A 21,164-nucleotide genomic window follows, 5' to 3' on the forward strand; every position below is an offset into this window, starting at 1 on the left:
CACAGGGAGAGGACACGGCTCTGGGAAGAGGGGATAGGAGTGAGAATCATAAAGTGCTCACAAGCATCCTTTTTAAAGTCTTGGCTTCCTCTTTTGCTCTTCTTCTACTGAGGCAAAAAACGCATTGCAGGAGTTCCGGTCATAGCTCAGCAGTAACAAACCCAACTAGGATCCATGAGGATGTGGGTTTGATTCCTGGCTTTGTTCAGTGAGTTAAGGGTCTGGCGTTGCCATGTCTGGGAGACCACTGAAACTGCTGAACGATGCAGTAAACAAATTTGGCACATGTGCAAAACCACAACCACTAAGAGCGCTTAGCATTACCTGCACCTGATTTTGCTCATTAGCCTACGTCACCTTCCCTAATAAAAGTCATGAGGGCTAAAGCCTGGGCGTCTTTTTCTGCAGAATGGAGTGCCTCCTGGTCTCCCACCTTCTAAACGTAAGCATCTTGTGTGTCCTGTCATCCCCGTGCCGTCCCTCTTCCAGAATCTCCCATTGCCCTGCAGCGCTGGATGCGGCAGCTTTGAGCTGCGGTGTGGGTTGAAGACGCAGCTTGGATCCCCGGTTGCTGTGACTGTGGTGTAGGCAGGTAACTACAGTTCCGATTCAACCCCTAGCCTGGGAACTTCCACATGTTGTGGTGGGTCCCTAAATAGACCAATATATATATATATATATATTGTGGTCCTATAATGTTACCAGTAGAGAAGTGCCCTGGGCGTGGCTTTGCAAGTGTCCTTTCAGCTCTGAGATTCCAGTATCCTCAGAAGTGGAAACCTTCACACTCCCTGCCCCGAGCTGTACAAGATCTATTAGCGAATTGAAGAGTTAGAAGGAAGAAATCCTGTGTCCGTCTCTGGGAGACTGATAACCGATGAGCCGTCCATCCAAGCTTCTGTCTTTTTTTTTTTTTTTTTTTAATGTCACACACAGTCTAAACCCATATGCGGTGAAGCCATGTCTCAAGCATGGGCCGCTTCCTGTCTTCTGCATCTGGGAACATTGTGACCCATGTTCGCTGTAGGGCCCTTAGACTCCTGACCCCCCAGACTCCCCATTTTTGGACGTGGTTCCTGACTTTTGCTTCTACTTCTCATTTGAAGCCGTGGTTTGGTCCCTCTTGGCCTTTGATTTTTAGTGCCCTCCTTGTAATCCGTTCAGGCTGAGAAGGAACTGAGAAATCGGAAGCATGCGATATCCCAGGCTGCCAGCCTTACGAGGTGACGACAGGGTTCTACAGGGATATCTGCTCTGCTTTTCCTATTGAAATCAGTGCAAGTCCTGGAGCAGAGCACTTAACAGGGGCCGAGTGCACATGATGCTGCCTTTGAGATAAAGCCGAGAATGTGGCCGTGGTGTGTATCCGCCCAGCCGGGGTGGGGGGTGCCGAGGAGCAGGCTGGGGAGGCGGGAAGGCAGTGAAGGTCTCTACGCAGGAGAAAAAGCCAAGGGAGCCAAGACATTAAAGAAATAATTAATCTGAATAACCTTTATTATAAACAGCCAAAGATGTTTGAATAGGAGCAAGTGGAGTGGGTTGATTGCCAAGGGCCGGGGCTAGAGGTCTCGTTGGGGAGGTTGTCATTGAGCTTGTGGGCAGGGGATGAACTCAGGCTATTCCCAAGGTGCCTGCAGACAATCCAGGAAGCTCTTTTGGCTTTTTTTGTTTGCCAAACAAACCCAAATCTGCTCTCACATTTCTTTGAAAGACCATTTGGGTCCTTTATTTCTCTCCTATTGTAATTCTTTTGTTTCTGTAGCCAGTTATGTTAATCCTATATTAGCTGGTTCTGAAGCCCGTTTGTCTTGTGATAGAAATTCATCCTGCTCGTTAATAGTAAGTTATCTCTTGGTCTACAGTTCTGGATGTGCCAATGTACTGTGGGCGGAGTAATGCACCTGGACAGACTCGATAACTGTGTCATATTCTGGCTGAAAATCAGCATGGCTTCATGATCCCTTAGCATTCATTGCCACTGGCTTTGACAGTGAAGACAGCTATGCCGAGGTTACTTTAAACAGGCGTTAAATTCCATGGAAGATGGAATTATATGCAGTACATCTTTATATCTGTCCACTGGAACATCCATTCATAAATGAATATACCTACTCTGTGCCAAGACCTGGGCTCTGCAGATTCATTAGGAAATCCCTTGTCCTCCTGGAGCTGAAAATTGTAATTTTGAGATTTTAAATTAGTGTCTTTAGGAGTTCCTATTGCGGCTCTGCGGGTTACAAATTCAACTAGTATCCATGAGGATGCGGGTTTGATTCCTGGTCTCAGTAGGTTAAGGATCCGGCATTGCCCTGAGCTGTGGTAAGGTCTCAAATGCAGCTCGGATCTGGCGATGTCATGGCTGTGTGTAGGCCAGCAGCTGAGCTCCGATTCGACCCCTAGCCTGGGATATTCCATATGCTGCAGGTGCGGCTGTAAAAAAAAAAAAAGAAAAGAAAAGAAAAAATAGTGTCTCTGGAGTTGTCCTGTGGCCCTTTCTTCTTGCATTCCGAGCTCAGCATTTTGGCCTGCTGCAGGCAGTACCTGCCTGCCTCATCCTTGACTTCTGCCCTTGACCTCTGCCTTGCCCTTCCCTGGGGGCCCTGATCCTGTTCCTCCTTCAGCTCCATCAAGGCAAGTTCTGCTAACCTGAAATCCCTGTCGTGTAGCTTGTCTGGCCTTTCGGGTCCGTGATATTTGAGTTTACTCCAAGCTCCCTTCTCTTAGCAGGTTTTTTTTTCTGGCCTTGTCTTGACTTACTCCTCTTTTCTGTCTCAATTCCATTAAGACCTCTGCCAGTATTTGAACTCCTCTGGCTGTCACAGTGTGTTGTTAACTTCGTGGCATCTAGTTGTCATACATACCTGTCTATGGCCATTAAAATTATAAGAAAAGTTAGTGAGTGATGACAATTTTGTTAATGTCCCAAAGAAGCTTTGGATCCAGTGTGTATTACTTAATTTATCCAGTGCCTATTACTTAATTAAAAATACTATGAGATGCTTGAGGAGGCACCAAACAGCTGACTGGACATTTTTAGTGATTTCACTTTACTTTGGTTATTTTGGTGACTTTGGTTCTGTCCTTAGCTGGTGTATTGTTTTTGTGACATTTTATGAGAAAAAAATCTATAGCGAATGCCATTTTATTCATTTGAATTCTTTGCTGGCCTTTTTTTTCCCTTGATCGTTACTGAGATTCTACCTTCTAGGGTAAAAAAGCTATTCTATGAAAAGAACTATGAATTATTATTATTTTTTTTTGTCTTTTTGTTGTTGTTGTTGTTGTTGTTATTGTTGCTATTTCTTGGGCCGCTCCCGTGGCATATGGAGGTTCCCAGGCTAGGGGTCCAATTGGAGCTGTAGCCACCGGCCTACGCCAGAGCCACAGCAACGCGGGATCCGAGCCGCGTCTGCAACCTACACCACAGCTCACAGCAACGCCGGATCGTTAACCCACTGAGCAAGGGCAGGGACCGAACCCGCAACCTCATGGTTCCTAGTCGGATTCGTTAACCACTGCGCCACGACGGGAACTCCTGAATTATTTTAATTAAATCATTTGCTTAACAAATGAAACTAAGTTTAATTTCAGGGCGAGATGCAATTTCTTCGTCAGTGTTTCTGCTAGAGATATTACCTGATGAAGAAAAATGATCCTGTCTTTATCAGGAGGTGTTACCTCCCACCCTCCTAAGCAAGAATAAAAACGAGACTGTAAATCCCCACAAGTGGATAAAGAAATAATAAAAAAAAAAAGATTCCCATAGAGCTTGGCTTTTTATATAATCCTTTACTTCCCTTTGGAGGAAGGTTCTGTTCATTGACTGTTTCTAGCAAGAGACACGTTTAATTGCTAATTCTTTGTTTTGGCTTTTTTTAGTGTGATATTTATGATTACAAAAGCTTGTTTAAGGCATTAGGGCTAAAAAAAAAAAATGTAGTCAAAGGTACCGGAGCTCTTAAGGAACTTTTAATAGGCTATCAAAAACCAGTGAAGATTTATTTAATGTCTCCCTTCCAGGAGGATATATTGTTGGTTCAGCTGTAACTTCTTAACTTCATCATATTTTATATACTTTGGCCATCGTAGATTGCCACAAGGCCTGTTACGTGGTGTGATTTAGAATGTGTTCTGATGAAGTATACAGAAGTGATCCCGCTCCCGGTGGAGGAAGGAGAGGAACATCATAAATATACATTGTTTAAGTGTAAATTCTACTTCGCACTCATAGGTTACATTGTACTTGCATGTTTTATGCTCTGTTGGTACTTAAAAAAAAACTCATTGGGGGGCATTTCCAGGGATCGGATCAAGAGCCAGGCAGCAGGGACTGACTTCAAATTCTCTCTTTCGAATTCGTAACGGGGGCAGAATAAGAGCAAACGGAGGAAGTAGGTCCGGAGCGTTAAACTCTCCCATCTCATGACCCACATCTCAGTCCACCAGCTTAAATGGGCCAGGGTACACACGTTTGTAAAAGTTCTTTACGTTAAGGCTCCCCATGTGCCTGACACGTAGGAAGTCCATTCAGTCTCTTGTTGGACTCTTTGTATTTTTTCAGGGTGGTCTCAGCATCTGAGAGGCCGCGGGGGGCCGGGGCCAAGAAAATGGGGAAAAGGCTATGTCACGTCCGACTTCCACGTCCTCGCTGACACCGTGGTGCTCAAACCCAGTGTCCATCTCTGCTTGCCCTTTGCTGGGCGCGGGCTACCAGAATTCCTGCTGAGCCTGGGCTCCTGATCCGGGAAAATGAGGTCAGTGCTGTTTCCCCATGTCGTCTAGACGACTGTGTGTACCCAGGAGGACCAGGTTATGTGATGGAAACAGTATAATAAACAAAGAGTCCACGATAAATAAAAACCAGGCCCCAAACCTGCCCAGGGAAGGAAAACGTGGAGGGTAGTAAAGTGAAGATAATTTTGCGTGTGTGTGTTGGGGGGGCGGGGAACAATGGTGTCTTTCGGTTGTGTGTGTGTGGGAACTGGTTGTCATTGTCTAACTGTTCCCATCGCAAGAGAATCTAACGCTCCTTTCGGCTCCTGCGTAACGTTCGATTCACAGCCACAGCCCTAACCTTAAAATCCTAAGGACCACATACTCTTGGATTTTGTCAGTTATTACAAAAATAATATGATGCATATATTTGTACTGGATAACAGTTTCCCTATGGCCAAGGGTAACACTTTTTTTTTTTTGGTCTTTAGGGCCACACCTGCAGCATATGGAGGTTCCTGGGCTAGGGATCCAATCGGAGCTGAAGCCGCTGGCCTGCACCACAGCCACAGCAACGCAGGATCCGAGCCACATCTGTGACTTACATCACAGCTCATAGCAACACAGGATCCTTAATCCACTGAGTGAGGCGGGGGATTGAACCTGTGTCCTCATGGATGCTACTTGGGTTCATTAACGGCTGAACCACGACAGGAACTCCAACACTTTCTAGCAAACGATATTTCTTACGCAAATATAAAGCATGACTATTTTTCCTAAATGAAATCAATGAAGACTATTAAGTAGTATCACATCTGTTCAGGTCAGGTTTTGTTGTCACATAAATTGAAATACGATCAAATTTTGTGGCCAAATAGTTACAAAAAGCTTTCCGTGTTCAGGGGTTTTGTATTTTGGAATCGTGCCTAGGGATTACAGACCTTACGAGAGGATCAAAAGTTGTCCTTCACCGGGCAAGAAAGGAGAACGCGCCATTCTCTATGCATAAGCTGCCCACGCCCCTTTAGTTATGTGGTATGAATGTCACCTTCCTTCTTCAAGCTGATTTCTGAGTTGTAACAGAAACACCATACATTTTTGGCCTTGCCTCAGTTCAGTGATGTAAAAAACTTTAACACAAACTGGAAGCCCTCGTCTTCCTGATTTTATAAGTCTACAATGAAAGAGGGTCTGCTGTGTGTCAAGAACTGACCTGGGCGTTGAGGATGCAAAGCCCAGGAAGACAGGGTGTGCCTTCTTGGTGATCCCTGTAAGGCGGGAGACAGCTGGGAGTCAGTGGAGTGTGACAGACGACATGGCAAGTGCTCAATGAGGAGAAGGCACCGGGACAGGATGAGAGAGGAGTAGCCAGCGCCGACAGAGGGTGGCCTAAGGGTGGGTTTATATGAATGAGGGGGGAGATGGCCCCTGGGCGGAGTCTTGAGTGGCATCTGGGCAGGACTGATAAATGGAGGGGAAAAAGATGGGAGCGCTGGTGTTGGAATGTTCCGGACAAATGGAGCCATATATGCAAAGAAAGCATCAGATAGTGTCCGTGTGGGAGAGGGGATCTGTGGGGAGGGAAGAGAAGGCAAGGTGCCAGACTGTGAAGGACAACGCGGGCTGACGGTTTGGATGAGCTGCGGATCATCCATGAAGAGCTTGCTCCAGGGCAAACGGGATGATGGGAGCATCGGTTCCCGAGCTACTACCAAGAGCGTGTCTGGTTTATTAAGGATCTCGTCTTCATGCCAGAAACAAGAGATTAAGCACTCCTCTCTGGTAGGCACTAAGAATGGTAAAGAACCCTGGGAAACACATGGGAGGGGGTAGTCTGAAGAGCACAGTGGAGAACCAGCTGCTGGCGGCAGCTGAACGACTGCCCCCAATCCTTTTGCAGGGAAGAAAAGGCCTTAGAGAGGGCTCATGATGGACCAGTTTTCTACTTGTAAACATAGGTCGTGATCCCAAAGCAAAAGTAGACAGATGGAACGACACTAAAAGTAAAAACGTTTGCACATCAAAGAAAACAATCAACAGGATGGAAAGACAACATATGGAGTGGGAGAAAATATTTGCAAATCATGCATAAGGGGTTCATATCCAGAGCATATGAGTAACTCCAACAACAAACCCAAAGAACTCAAGGAAAATGTGGGCAAAGGACTTCAATAGACGATTTTCCAAAGAAGATATACAGACGGCTGGTATCATAAAAAAGGACCCTCAATATCGCTAATCTTAAGAGAAATGCAAATTAAATCACTCACATTGGGATGGTCACCTTCGAAAGAACGAAAAGTAGTAAATGTTAGCAAGCAAGTAGAGAAACTGAAAGCCTTGTGCGCTGCTGGTGGGAATGTAAATTGGTGCAGCTACTATGGAAAATAAAGGAGGCTTCTTAAAAAAATAAAAGTGACCTGCCATAGGAGCCAGCATTCCTACTTCTGGGTTTATACCCAAAAGAGTTCAAACTGCATCTTTTTTTTTTACTTTCCCTTTTTAGGGCTGCACCCACGGCATATAGAGGTTCCCAGGCTAGGGGTCAAATCAGAGCTGCAGCTGCCAATCTACACCACAGCCACAGCATCACCAGATCCCTAACCCACTGAGTGAGGCCAGGGATCGAACATGCATCCTTATGGATCCTAGTCAGGTTTGTTACTGCTGAGCCATGACGGGAATGCCTCAAAGTGCATCTTGAAGGGATGTTTGCACACCCATGTTCACCGCAGCGTTATTCACAATAGCCAAAAGGCAGAAGCACCCCAAAGGCTCATCAGTGGATGAATGGTTAAAGAAAATGTGGCCCATGCATACAGTGAAATCTTCTGTCTCTTTTAAAGAAGAAGGAAATTCTGTCACATGCCACAACATTGATAAACCTCAAGGACATTTTCTAAGTGACATAAGCAATTCACCAAATGACAAATACTGTATGCTTCCACTCGTATGAAATATCACAGAAACTGAAAGCAGAAAAGCAATTGCCAAGGGCTAGGAGGGGGGGAAATTAGGGAGCGAGGGGTAGGGAGTTTCTGTTTTGCAAAAGGAAAAAGTTCTCGACATCAAACCATGTCAGCTGATTTAACACTCCTGAACCGTAAAAATGGTCAGGATGGGAACTGTAATATGCTTTTTTTTTTTTTTTTTGGTCTTTTCTAGGGCCACACCCACGGCATGTGGAGGTTCCCAGGCTAGGGGTCTAATTGAAACTGTAGCCACCGGCCTATACCACAGCTACTCGGGATCCCAGCTGTGTCTGCGACCTACACCACAGCTCACAGCAACACCGGATCCTTAACCTGATAAGGCCAGGGATCGAACCTGCGACCTCATGGTTCCTACTTGGATACGTTAACCACTGCGCCACGAGGGGAACTCCTGTAATATGTTCTTTAACACCATAAAACAAAGGTCTAAGATAAGATCTCCCTGGGTGGGTAGCAAGGTTCCTGCCACGAAAGAGGTTGTACAGGAAAGGGCTTGGCAGTCAGTGCCGTGGCGCCCTTCAGGACACGGGTGTGCAGACGGGATGGGGGCCAAGAGGGCTGGAGGCAGGACCTGTGCCGCGCAATCATAGACTCCGCAGCGCCCCCACCCCCCACCCCCTTTCTGCTCTTTCCAGAGTTGTGAGTTGTTGCAAGTTGTTGCCGGGTGACATCCAGCTCTTAGAGCTGGTGACTTATGGGTGGTGGTTGTTTCGCAGGTGCTGTGCCTTCTCCCTTCATTAGACTGCTTCTGACACTTGCTGACTCTTAGGCTGCAGACCTGCTCCTAGAACATTTGGCAGAGGCGCGGCTCTAAAGCTCTCAGCCAGCTCCCCGAACCACCCCAGGACCTAACTCACTTCGACATCATCCGGAGATTGTCTGGCCGGAGGCATCGCCCCCTCCCTCTCCCCTCACAGACCCGGAGGGCTCAGGCCTTTGTGGTGCATTTTTTTTTTCTTTTTTTGCCAGTCTCAGTGACAGTTTTATTTCCAGAAGAACGTGAAAAATAATCTTTATTCCATTTCCACCCTAGGAAGCAGGGTTTTTTTCAGACGGAATAGTGTGTCCTTTTAAAGTATTTAAATATGTTTTTAGGGTTTTCCTAAGACAACTAATAACCAAGTCAACACTTCTAGCTGGTATCGCAGTCAGGAAAATGGATAGAAAAAGCCATGTGTAGCGTAGGGGCAACGTGGCTCAGGGAGAAGCAGCATTTCTTGTAGATTTTCAGGAATATCTTTCTTTCTTCCTTTCCCTCTTTTTGATTTTTGCAGCCACACCCATGGCATATGGAGGTTCCCAGGCTAGGGGCTGAAATGGAGCTGCAGCCGCTAGCCTGCACCACAGGCACAGCAACGCCGGATTCGAGCCACATCTACAACCTACACTGCAGCTCAGGGCCATGCTGGATCCTTAATCCACTAAGTGGGCCCAGGGATCGAACCCACATCCTCCTGGGTTCTAGTCGGGTTGACTACCTGCTGAACCACAAGTGGAGCTCTGATTTTCAGGCATTTCCTGTCTGCAGTGAGAACCTGGCAGTATTGGTGGAGACAGCTCCCCTCCAGCTCTCCCTTATGCCCGACTTTCCTCTGAACCCCTGAGTCTGGACGTCCAGGGTGCGTGCCTCGTAGGACACTTTTCCAGCCAGAGCTCTTCACCTTCTCTGTACTCATCTAACTCATTGGCCTTCCTTCTCCATCACAACAGGCCTACAGCAGAAGATATCCCATAAGGGATTTCCTATCAAAATACAGCTTTAAGGGTTATAATTCCAACAAACTGATATTAATGGAGGCTCACCGGGGACCAAGGTAAGTGAGAAGGGGCCGTGGTTAGAGGGCAGTGTTCACAGATTCCCACCGCAGATGCGCACCTACAGCCGCGGGCTCTGCCTTCCTGCCTCTCACCCTGAGTGAACGGTACTGGCTCCTCTCTGAAGCCAATGTGTCCGCTTCTGCGCGGGTCCCTCGTGCAAAATCAACGTGCCTTTTCCACAGTTCTCTCTACATCGTCGTTTTCCCCCCCTCGTCCAGGTCACTTTCATCAGCTTATTAACACGTTCTTATTATTCTTATTTACAGAAATCCTTATTTTTCTAAGGATTTTTTAAGGAATCCCTTCCTCCGACAAGCATCCTAAGTCTTTGCTGTTTAGCAGAAAATCTCCTAGAATGTCTGGTGTCTCCTGCTGCTTCCTATTCGTTTCCCTCATATGTTTTTCCTTAAATCCATTCTGACCAGACCTTTCCCACTTTTTCCCCTAGGCCGGCTTCTGTCAAGGTCACTAGTGACTTTCTTTTTGTTGGATCCAATGGTCTATCAGCACTATTTGAGACTGGAAATCCCGTCTTCTCCCTGGATACCACTCTCTCTGGTTTCGCTCCAAGTTCACTGGCCGCTGCTTCTCAGTCTCCTTTGAAGGTTTCTCCTCCTCGAGCTCTGAACATTGGGTTCAGTTTGTGTCTTCCTCTTCTTTATCTTAGTGAGCTCACACCCTCTCACAGCCTTAAATACCACCTGGGCTTAGGACCACCAAGCTTCTAAGTCCATTTCCGTCCTCCTTCCGGAATCTCCAGCCTCCTGTATCCAAACTGCTTGCTTTACATCTGCACGTGGATGCTAATTGTATATTTTAAACTTACAGCCAATTTGAACTTTGAGTTTCCTTCTCAAACCCTCCATCCTATCGACTGAGTCCCTCAAGCCTCACGCAGTTTCCCCATCTCAGTTGATGGCATCTTCATCCTCTCAGATGCTCAATCCAAAAAACGTTGACCACAAATCTACCCTTCTCCAGGATCCATTCGGAAACCCCGAAGGCTCCGATTTCCAACTAACATTCAGGATCTAAGCGCTTTTCACCATCTCCAAGCTGCTCTTTTGGTCTAAGGGCTGACATCTTTATCTTGAATATTCAATAGACTCCCCCCCGCCCCCAAATTATTTTGTTCTGTTTCCTCTCACATCCTCCCTCCCAGTCTCTTCTCCACAGAGTGGGCAGGTGATCCGTATAAAATACAGAGCCCCTCACGTCAATGCTTCATGCAAAAGCCTCTGGATTCCCCACCTGACTCAGAATGAAAGCTTAGGTTCACACTGTGGGAGGGGCTCTCATGCATGATTGCTGCTTTCCCCTCACCTGCTGTCCCCATTCACCTGCAGTTCCTGGGCCAGCATCAGATCCGAGCCGCAGCTGCAATGCGCCACACACAGGATCCTTTAACCCACTGGACCAGCTGGGGTTCAAACCCGCATCATGGCACTGCAGAGACACCTCTGATCTGGTTGCACCACAGTGGGAACGCACCCCAACACATCACCTTTGGATGAGACCTCCCTGCCTGTCCTATTTCCTGCTCTGATCCATTTCACGGGGCCCCACCCCTCTTAGTTATCATTTGGTATTCTATAATTTACTTATCTGTCATGTTTATTGTAACTGTATGTTCACCCCAACTTCCCTTAAGGATAGAAATTCTATAAGGGAAGTTAAAAAAAAAAAAAGTTTTGGAGTTGCCATTGTGGCTCAGTGGGTTAAGAACCCGACACAGTGTCTGTGAGGACTTAGGTTCGACCCCTGGCCTCGTTGAGTGGGTTAAGGGTCTGGCAATGCCGCAAGCTGCAGTGTAGGTCACAGATGTGGCTTGGATCTCCCATTGCTGTGGCTGTGGTGTAGGTCACAGACACACCTTGGATCTGGTGGTGATGTGGCTCTGGTGTAGGCTGGCAGCTGCAGCTCTGATTCAATCCCTAGCTGCAAAACTTACCTATGCCACAGGTGTGGCCCTAAAAAGAGAAGAAATTTTTTGTTCCCCATTATTAATTTTTGGCTCCCTGTTATAGCCCAAGCACTAATGTTAGTACCTGGTGCTGAGTAGGTTCTTAATAATATTAGTAGAATGAATGGACCAAAGTGAACCCATTAGCATCATATTTTACAAAGTATGATCCCACGTTATCCCCTTTAATCCTCACGGCAGAATTGTTGTGAGTGTACTCATATTATTGTGATTATTTATTGAGAAATTAAACAGTTGTCAAAGATCAAACAGCCAGTAGATGGCTGAGGCATTGGTGTATGGACTGGCTTCTTAAACACAATTCTCCAACTCTTTGGCAGCTATGCTGTAGGTGACCTTTAAGAGAAATAAACACACGTGCCCCCTCATGGCTAGGAATATCTGCCCACACAAATATCTCCCTTAATTTGTGTCCTTTTGAAGCTTCTGCTTTGGTGACAAACTTTGAAGCCCTTATTAAGGGTTGGCCTGGGTGGTCAAAGATGCAATTGAGCAATGACCATGGCTCCATTTATTTGGAGTGGAGAGTGGTTCTTGAAATCATTAGCAAACTTCCCCGTGATGAAATTCCCAAGAATGTTCTTACAGACTTTTCATTTCCTTGAACACGCCACATGCTTTCCTGAGAAGAAGGGAGTTTCCCTGGAGGATCCTGCCTGATGACTTTCTCTATGTATTGGTTCCTGGTACTCTGTAGGCGCGTCTCCCAGGCACGCCTAAGCTTCCTTTGGAAGCAGGAAGTGCTCCTTCTCGAGGTAATAAATCTGCATTTGATATTAAAATTAGTTCCCTGGGGGACTGGCTGGGAGTTGCTGCCTCAAAGCACCTCTCAGCTGAGGACTTGGGTTGCTCTGCGCGGACTCTGGGATGCAGTGGTTGCCATGGTATCGGCGGACTCCTTGGTGATGGAGAGACGGAATCCCGGGGGGCTCACTGTGTCGCGAGTCACGGTTTGGGCCCAGGCCAGGGGTTCCCTGAGCTTAAGTTTCAAGGGCCCGCGGGACCAAGTCCTGGGAAGTGTCCTCGGAAACTGCAAAGCCTGAGGACGTGTCAAGGAGAGGGCTCCGGCACCCGCTACTTCCTTGGAGAAAACGGAAACGTCTTTTGCTCGAAAAAATAACGGACTGGGGAAAGTTCAGGAGTCAGTGAGGAAAAAAAAAATCATAGAGAGAAACTTACATGAAATGAACAGCTTTAGTAAGCTCAGCTTTAGGCACTTATTAGCTCTGACTCCAAAGCAGGGAGTTAATGGAGAGGCAGAGGCGGGGGTGCTGGGTCCTGACCGGCTGCACTCGGGGAAGCTGTGGGAGCAGGGACTTCACCTGTAGGCACAGCCGGCCTTTGGGACAGAGGAAACACTTCAAGGAAGGACCCCCCCCTCCCCCGCGCCAAAGTTCTTTGCCCTCTTTATTTTCGGGGCATGCTTTCTCACATTTTATATGTCTCTCCTACAGATTCCAGAATTTTCTTATTTCAGTGGATCTTGAATCATTTTAGAGACGGGACTGTCTTAGAGATCATCTAATCTAGTCTGAGTCTCTTATAACTTTTCTTTCTTTTTACATATATATATATTTTCTTTTTAGGGCCACACCCACGGCATATGGAAGTTCCCAGGCTGGAGGTGGAATCAGAGCTGCAGCTGCCGACCTACGCCACAGCCACAGCCACAGCCACGTGGGATCTGAGCCTCATCTGTGACCTACACCACAGCTCACGGCAATGCTGGATCCTTAACCCACTGAGTGAGGCCGGGGATCGAACCTGCATCCTCATGGATACTAGTCGGGTTCCTTACTGCTGAGCCACAACTCCTCTTATTAATTTTCAGCCTGCCCCCTCAGTATCCATGACTACAGAGGCAGCAACAGTGTCCACCACCATTGCCCCAACATCCAACCTCCTCTATTCTTCGTCTGCCAGCAGGTGGGTCCCGTGGGGCTGGTAAGAAACACTCGCAGTCTTCATCCCATTACTCCTGCAAACTAAGCGAGGAAGTAGGGTGATCTTATTTTAAAGGTGAAGAAATTAGGGCTTGTGCATGGTTTGTCTAAGGCTGCATGGTTGATGTCTGGGTTAGAATTCGAATCCAGTTGTGTGGCTGCACGAGGTGAATCCTCTCTCTACTGGCCCCACTTATTTTCCCCTTTAATCAACATCAAAGAACACCCCTGGTCAGAGTGGGGCCCAGGAGGTAACTGGCTAATCAGCATCAGGGGTTTGTCAGCCTGGCCTGGGGAGGGAGCCCTAGAAGGGTTCTAAGTCTCATGTCACCGTGTCAGACACAATTCACCCTGACTGTAACCCAAGTACCTCCGGAAGGGTGACACGGTAACTATCAGGCAGTTACTTCTAGGAGGGAGTCATTTACCAGCCCCCTTCCAATTTTTACAGCCATCAGAGCGAGGAAGTGCCCCTGATAATGAGAGACAGGCTCCAGATGGGTTTGGATCGGGAGAAGTTAAGTGGAAGAAGAAAGACATGGGGTCCTTGAGAGCACATGGGTTGGCAGATAGCAGCCTTTAAAAAAGGAATCGAGTTGTGAGGCTCTCCTGAAGAAAAGCTTCTGTGGGCTCCACGGCCCCAGAACAAACTCCAGACGTCCTGTCTCGGCTCACCACGCCTCTGACCATGGGCAGCCCCCTGACTCCCCTGCTCAACGACTTTCTTTAGGTCAAAGCTTCTTTCCTTCTTAGGGACAGAGCTTCCTGTGGCTTCGAATGCCCATGAACTTCCCAGAAGCTGGCCCTCCTGGCAGCATCCTTGGGGCTTAATTGTCAGTTCCTTCCCTGATGCTCCCACCCCCAATGTGACATAGTGACGGGTCCTTAACACCTTGTTTTACCTCTTCTCATGGTAAGTATCATCGCCTGATCCTGTCCTTGGTCTGAAGACTTGTTTCTTTCTTCCCTGACTCTGCCCATCAAAATGCGATGAGGGACCCCTTTTATGCCCAGTGCCTGGGAGAGCCTGGCAAGGAGGACGAGCTTGAGAACTACGGACTGAGTGAAGGGGGTAGTGGGACAGGCTGAGGCTTTAGATTCGCTCCTCTATTTATTAACTTAGTCGCTCCTCCAGTGTTTGACCTCAGCTCCGCGTTAACTTGGAGGCCTCGGGGAATTGACCTAAGCCACGTGGACCCGGCGGCTTTCTCGTATGTTAAGTGGACATAAAAGTCCTTCTCAGAGCTGCTTGGACAGACGGAGAGGGCTCACGGACCTGTCTGATGAGTGAATGCACAGCCTGTTGGAGTGTGTGGCACAGAATACCGTGGCTTGTGACCACACACCCAGCTCCTCGTACCAATAGGTGAGGAGCTGGTAGTTTTCATCTCCTATAAGACCAACTCCAGTTCATGCAGATTGGCTTATTAGCTCCACCCTGTCAGGCTGCTTTATTGAGGTCAGAGAGAGAGCACCCGTTTCCCATGGGTAAGGGGGACACACCGTACTCGGGAGCAGGGGTCTGGAGTCGGGGGCCGGGTGTGCGTGAGTATTCTGCCTCGGTGCGTGTAAAAAACTGTCCCTGGCTCTGGGCTGTTTTTGAGGAGAGAGTTGGCAGAGTGTCCCCTTTGCTCCCTTGGGGCATTGTCTTTGGCATCTCATGCTGTGGTGGCAAGAGTTCTGTCCCCAGACAGCCTCCGGTCTTGTCACCTGGAGGAGGGCAGAGTGGCTCTTAAGAGCTGCCGCTGGGGTACTAGACGGCTTGGCTTTGGAACTGGCTCTGCCGTTTGTTAGCTGTGTGACCTTGGACGTGACGTCTTTGTGCCTCATCCTCTCACCTATAAAATGGAGAGAATGCGAGGGCCTGCCTCTGCAGGGCTGTGATGAGGACTGGACCTGTCAGACGGAAGGGCTTAGGCCCCTGCCTGGAGCCCCCGGCAGTGTTACGTGGCTCTTGGCCATCACACCAGCAGCATGACCTCGCCAGCTCCAGCGTCTTGATCCCTAAACCAGGGTTTATAACATCTGCCTTAGAGGATGGTTGTGGAGAGTAGATGAGAGGACGACGGTAAAGCTGGTTCAAAGGGGGCGGGTACAGAGCAGGCGCTGTGATGTCGCTGCACACGAGTCCTCATCCTGCCTTTACTTTCCTCCCCCGGCCCTTGTTCCTTTAAATTTAATACAAACGCATTAACGGGACATTGGTGTTCAGGGATGGAGGCTCCAGGACCTCAGAGGTCAGGCAAGTGGCTCAACTGCGTACTGTGGCTGGGACAGGTGCAGAGACATGTGACACTGTGTGTGATGTGTGACACTGCAGTGTAATGGCCAGGTAGCCCTCCTTTGGGGACAAACACTGGTTCATCCTCTTGGCATAAAGCACCCCTACAACCCATTTCCATACATACACGTATATATTACTTTATGAAAGTATCATTGATTTACAGTGTTGTGCCAATTTCTGCTGTACAGCAAAGTGACCCAGTCATACATCTATACACATTCTTTTTCTCATACCATCTCCCATCACGGTCTATCCCGAGAGACTGGCTATCGGCCCCTGTGCTGTACAGCAGGACTCACTGCTTCTCCATTCCAAATGCAAGAGTTTGCATCTACCAACCCCAACTCCCCGTCCATCCCACTCCTGCCCTCCCCCTTGGCAACCACAAGTTTGTTCTCTATGTCTGTGAGTCTGTTTGTGTGGGAAGCTTTCATCTTCCTTTTTTGGTTGTTGTTGGAATTCAAATGAAGGAAAGCCTTCCAAATTTTGGTCTCTTCTTTTTTTTCCTTGAGACTTGAGAAACAACTGAAATTTCCTTGACCACTTCACAGGACGAAATGGGTCACCGTTCGAACAGCTGATTCCATCACAAACAGCATCTGTTTGTTTGTGTGTTGCTTTTTAGGGCCGAACCCGTGGCATATGGAAGTTCCAAGGCTAGGGAATCCAATAGGAGCTCTAGCCGCTGGTCTACACCACAGCCACAGCAACGCGGGATCCGAGCTGCACCTGCAACCTATGCCACAGCTCACAGAAACGCCGGATCCTTAACCTACTGAGTGAGGCCAGGATCGAACCTGCCACCTCAGGGTTCCTAGTCAGATTCGTTTCCTTTGCTCCACAATAGGAACTCCACAAACAGCATCTGGAAAGCTCTCACAAAGTGGTTATTTTATTTTTGTTAGATAAAGGAATGGTGGTGATAGGTGTAAGGAACACAAAACAAGAAGTGCTGAGGAGTTCCTGCTACGGCTCAGTGGTAATGAAACCCGACTGGTATCCATCCCTGGCCCCAATCGGTGGGTTAGGGACCTGGCATTGTGGTGAGCTGTGGCACAGGTCACAGATGTAGCTCGGATCGGCTGTGGCTGTGGCTGTGGTGCAGGCCAGCAGCTGTAGCTCTGATTCGACCCCGAGCCTGGGAACTTCCAAGCGTGTGGCCCTCAAAAGCAAAAAGAGAAAAGAGAAGGAGCCTTGAGTAGGGGCAGCTGTACTGTGCCATAAAGCTAGAGGGAAGAGCATCCTTTTGGCCTGGGCATCTACCGGGTACCATTGCTAAAACAGGGAGCCCTCCGTATCACTAAAACCCAGACCTAGTGGGTTGTGAAAGAACACGGCTCCAGGTACGGTGCAGGCGTGTGTGGACCCGTCTGTGCTCTCCAATGTATGTGTTCCTTGGCCCCAGACCAGCGCTGCCACTTAACCTGCCTTGCTCTGCAGCCACGGTAGTTTTGGCCTGCACACGCGCACCCTCTGCTTCTCTGCAGAATCTGTATCCTCTAGGAAAAGTCGTGCGGTGAGCTCGTGGTGAAGTGAGAGGAAAATATGTACACACAGGACCCAGCCGAAAATGACTTTAGCACAGAGTTTATTTAATACATCCTCCAAATTGTATTTTGAAGCCTCTGTTAACAAGAAACCACTCTCTTTTTGAGCAGCGGGAGTGTTTTATAAATGGAATTTGCAGACCAGCAATGCTCCCCATTAATTTTCCCTGTCTACAATTACTATCATTACATTCTTAAAGCACTTTTAAAATAAACTACACTGTGATGTAATGTGTGCACTCCGAGCGCCAGCGATGGGACAGCGGGGCAGCAGCATCTGGATTTGGGACTGCTATCTTCTAGGGAACATCTTGATGGCTATAATTACTGTCATGTTATGGGAACTTGAAAAAAAGAAAAAGGCGCCAGAGTTCCAAATAAAACATAAAATGGCTTTGATATAATAAATGTTACTATCATTGTTTAAAAATGTTGTGACTGTCTGCTCTAGTTTCTGAGAAAGATATTTTCCAGCACTTGATGCTCCCCCTCCTTGCTCTCTTTCATATTCTATTACTGCAGATAAGGATAAAGAAAATCCTTAGGACAGACTTGTTTTAAATCAATGTAACACAATGCCAGCATTGTCCCTCTTCAAGGTGAACTTTTCAATTAAATCTGGCATGAGCTTTACCAGAACTCCAAGCAGCTTTGCTTCGGAGACACTTTATCCACCCTATTAGGGAGCATTAATAATTCAAATGTTATGGTCGTGGCTAATTGTGCTCATTACGATAAAGCAGGGGCTGAAGCATTTTCCTATCGGACACGCTTGCATCCGTTTCACCACTAGCCAAAGCCTCCAGAACAGTTTGGGCTCACTCCAGAGGAAATGGGACTACGCGAAATGCACATGTGGAGAAAATGTTGTCATCCCATGGGAACCCGTTTTGGAAGAGCTCTTGATGAACTTGGACCAATTTCTATTTCTTCATTCTATATGGAAGAAGCCATCACTGGGGGTACGGATACACGGTGGTGCTCATTTAGTTTCCCAAGAAAGTTTTAATATGTGAAATTCCTTCAACCTTGTGACGTCTAAGTTATTGTTTCATAAGGAGTAGTAGCAACTCTAAGAAAACCAGTGCATCTTACTTAGACGATTGATTGGCTTCGGCCATAGTGTGTACACAGAACCCAAATGGAAAAATCTGTTCTGTTGACCATTTTTCTCTACTGGTTCACTCAGAACATCTCTCAGGTTAAGGATGGACCTTCTGCTGCGAGAGTTGGGACTTAACTAGGGAAAATTCATGTGACCTGATCTGGATTTCATCATCTTCAGTGTATTTGTAAAGTAATCTTCTTAACACTTGTCATGTCATCAACTAGCTGTCTCTACGTGTTCTCTCGGGGAATGATTTCTTTTGATTGGCTCTGGTATCAAGTCCCCCTTGTCTCTGAGTTTGTCCGTATGTCCTCCCTGTGGCTGACTGGCAGTGAGCTAGACCACAGAGCTGAGGAGGCTCATGGCTCCGTGGCCAAGAGTCAGTGTTTTCCTCCTTGCTCTTACTTACAGGGGTAAGTTTCTGCAGGAGTCAGCACTGGCCAGCTCCCTTGACAAAGCTTGAGAGAGCATCCAAGCCAAGCCAGGTGGGGAGAAGGGTTGATCTGGTGGCCCATCCCCCTGGTTTCTGGAAAAACCAATCCACACCAAGGCTCTGCGGATGACAGAGAGAGAGTAGGGCCTTCTTTGGGTAGACACCAGAGTGCCGTGTTGATGTCTGGGTTTCTAAGCCTGCTGTCCAGAAGATCTGGTCAGTGCACCAGTCACTTTCCAAGATCTGCTCTTTCTCCGACGTCGGAGATAGTCATCGCACTCCACAGTTCAATGTTGGGCTGGAGAAACAGTGTAGATTTCTTTGCGAGGAATCTGAGGCCAACCGATGAAAGGCTATTTGCATACTACATAGAGTCCAAGTTGAGTTTTACCTTTGCTTTGGTGATACAGCCTTGAGAAGGCTCTGTCGTTGCTGCTGTCTCCCAAGTACGCTTCTGCCGTTGAAAAATAGCTGCCTCGTTGTCCTGCTCATCCTACCCCTTTATCGTGTTCAGAATGGCGCCTAAGTACCGGATGCTCAGTAAGGACTAATTCATGGCTGTAATAGTCCAAAGAATATTTCATGCAAGGGGTCATTCTAGAAAACAATTTGAGCCTTCTCATTAAAACAATATTATGGCCCTTTCAGCATTAAGTAGTACTTTGTAAAAAGACTTCAGCAACGCGAACTGAACATTCAATCTAATTTTCTGTTTGTTGAAGCGTTTATGGCTTCCCCTCAAGACAAGAGAAATAATAAGGAAAGAAATGACTCTGAATACAGAATATTTTATTACACAAATTAAAAAAAATGAGAACATATCTGTTAGCTCTTGCCAACTTTTGAAATATGGATTCCATTTGTCTTTATTATGGCCTATTCCCACAGTGCCTTTCCCCTATTAATTTTTGTATGTTAAACAGAGCAATGTGCCTACTGAAAATAGTCAAGGCTATTTCAAGAAACATGAAGAAATGAGAAGTAGATCAATTCATTCTTTAACTACTCTGTCAATAAATGCAGAGGCATATGCAATGAGAGTTTCTCATAATCCCTTTTAAAAAAAGTCATGTGCATTGTCACGGTGAAGTGTTCTGTCAAATCTGTAATCCCCATGATGACTCACAGATATGTGGTTCCCCTTATTAAGAAAAAAAGGACAGGAAATCCAGTATAAATGAGCTGTTTTCCTCAGTCGTGTAATAAAACTTGGTTGCCGGTATATGAGTTTTTGATTATATCATCCACTGATAATCTCTGGGTTCATTTTGTCCCAGGGAACACTCCGTCTCCTCCCTCCCCTGACCGGCCCCCTTTGGCCACTAACCTTTTAGCAACCTTCCTTCCTCAGCTGGGGAGGGGGCCCCCCGGTCACGGCCACCACAGTGTAGTATATTTTAAGGGCTGTAAATTTTCACCGTCAGATTTGAGCCAGGGGTGTTAAGTCCCAGAAGATACACATCTGCTTCCTACTCAAATGCTCTTTTGTTGTGCTTCTTGGTAGAGGGAGCTTTGTCATGCCACAAAGATAAACCCGACTGGCGGGGGTGGGGGGGAGTGGGGGGGGCGCGAGTCACAACTCTGGTGTTTTGGAAAGAAATGCTCATGACTCCAAATACGATCAGCCTGAATTCTGTCCTGGAATGCTGTATTTCTTTTCGGAGTTCCATGATAATTTGTTTTTATTGCTCTTTAATGAACAGAGTGAGTCACTATTCAATGTCTAAAGAGAAAAATTATTTAGTAACCTGAGTCATTACCCCTGCATGTATCTGGTTTCTAAGTTTGGATTTCCAAATGTCAGGTTTTCCTAAGTAGGGTCACATGGACAGAGGGCCAGAAAACAAAAAGACATGTCGGAAGCACCTACTTGGGAAGGACGCCCGCCGTCCACGCCAGCGAGTCCAGCGCACGGCATTTATTAGATCCCCATAACGGTGATCAAAGAATACCAACTGTTAGAGGTGTATTTCCGTTCCCTCTATTCAAATACCTCCTTAACCGGGAGGGGAAAGATGATTTAGGGCGATTTCAGAGCTAGCAGAAATGCAAGGAGATAAATATTGCCAATCTTCAGTTTACTAATGGGCTTTTGTTCCAAATCCTCTCTATAAGTCTTGGAACCATCAGTGCATTTTCCCAAAGAAAACACATTTATAAATGATCGTTTTCCCAGCTAGATCACAGAATCTACTTAACCCATATGCAGCCGAAAATGAGTATGAAAGGACTCCATTACTGAATTTGCGGGGACATAAACTTTTATGTATTTATTAAAAAATGGACTGAGGGCTTATAGGGGTCCCTGATGGTGAGGACATCACCGTTGCATCAGGCAATC

At 47.1% G+C, this 21,164-nt stretch overlaps 1 protein-coding gene and 1 long non-coding RNA gene across 23 annotated transcripts in view; both read left to right on the plus strand.

Moving 5' to 3' along the window:
• The window catches only part of LOC110255634 (uncharacterized), a 601,290-nt gene that overhangs the window by 105,888 nt on the left and 474,238 nt on the right, over positions 1–21,164 (plus strand). The gene's annotated exons all lie outside the window — the stretch shown is intronic.
• On the plus strand, positions 390–20,045 carry LOC110255629 (uncharacterized). Of its 22 annotated transcripts, none has more exons than XR_014817388.1 (8): positions 390–592; positions 4,562–4,754; positions 9,417–9,520; positions 10,871–11,109; positions 12,139–12,263; positions 13,340–13,434; positions 14,205–14,364; positions 17,223–20,045. It is a non-coding gene; the product is annotated as an uncharacterized LOC110255629 (long non-coding RNA). The 22 variants fall into 22 exon arrangements; XR_014817392.1 differs by having other exon boundaries at positions 390–442; positions 18,026–20,045; XR_014817387.1 differs by lacking the exon at positions 10,871–11,109 and having other exon boundaries at positions 17,176–20,045.

This window comes from Sus scrofa, chromosome 10 (assembly GCF_054392235.1).
Source record: "Sus scrofa isolate SSC_HxYL_T2T_F1_AM1 chromosome 10, Sscrofa_HxYL_maternal_Yorkshire_Landrace_v2.0, whole genome shotgun sequence".
Lineage (NCBI taxonomy): Eukaryota > Metazoa > Chordata > Mammalia > Artiodactyla > Suidae > Sus > Sus scrofa.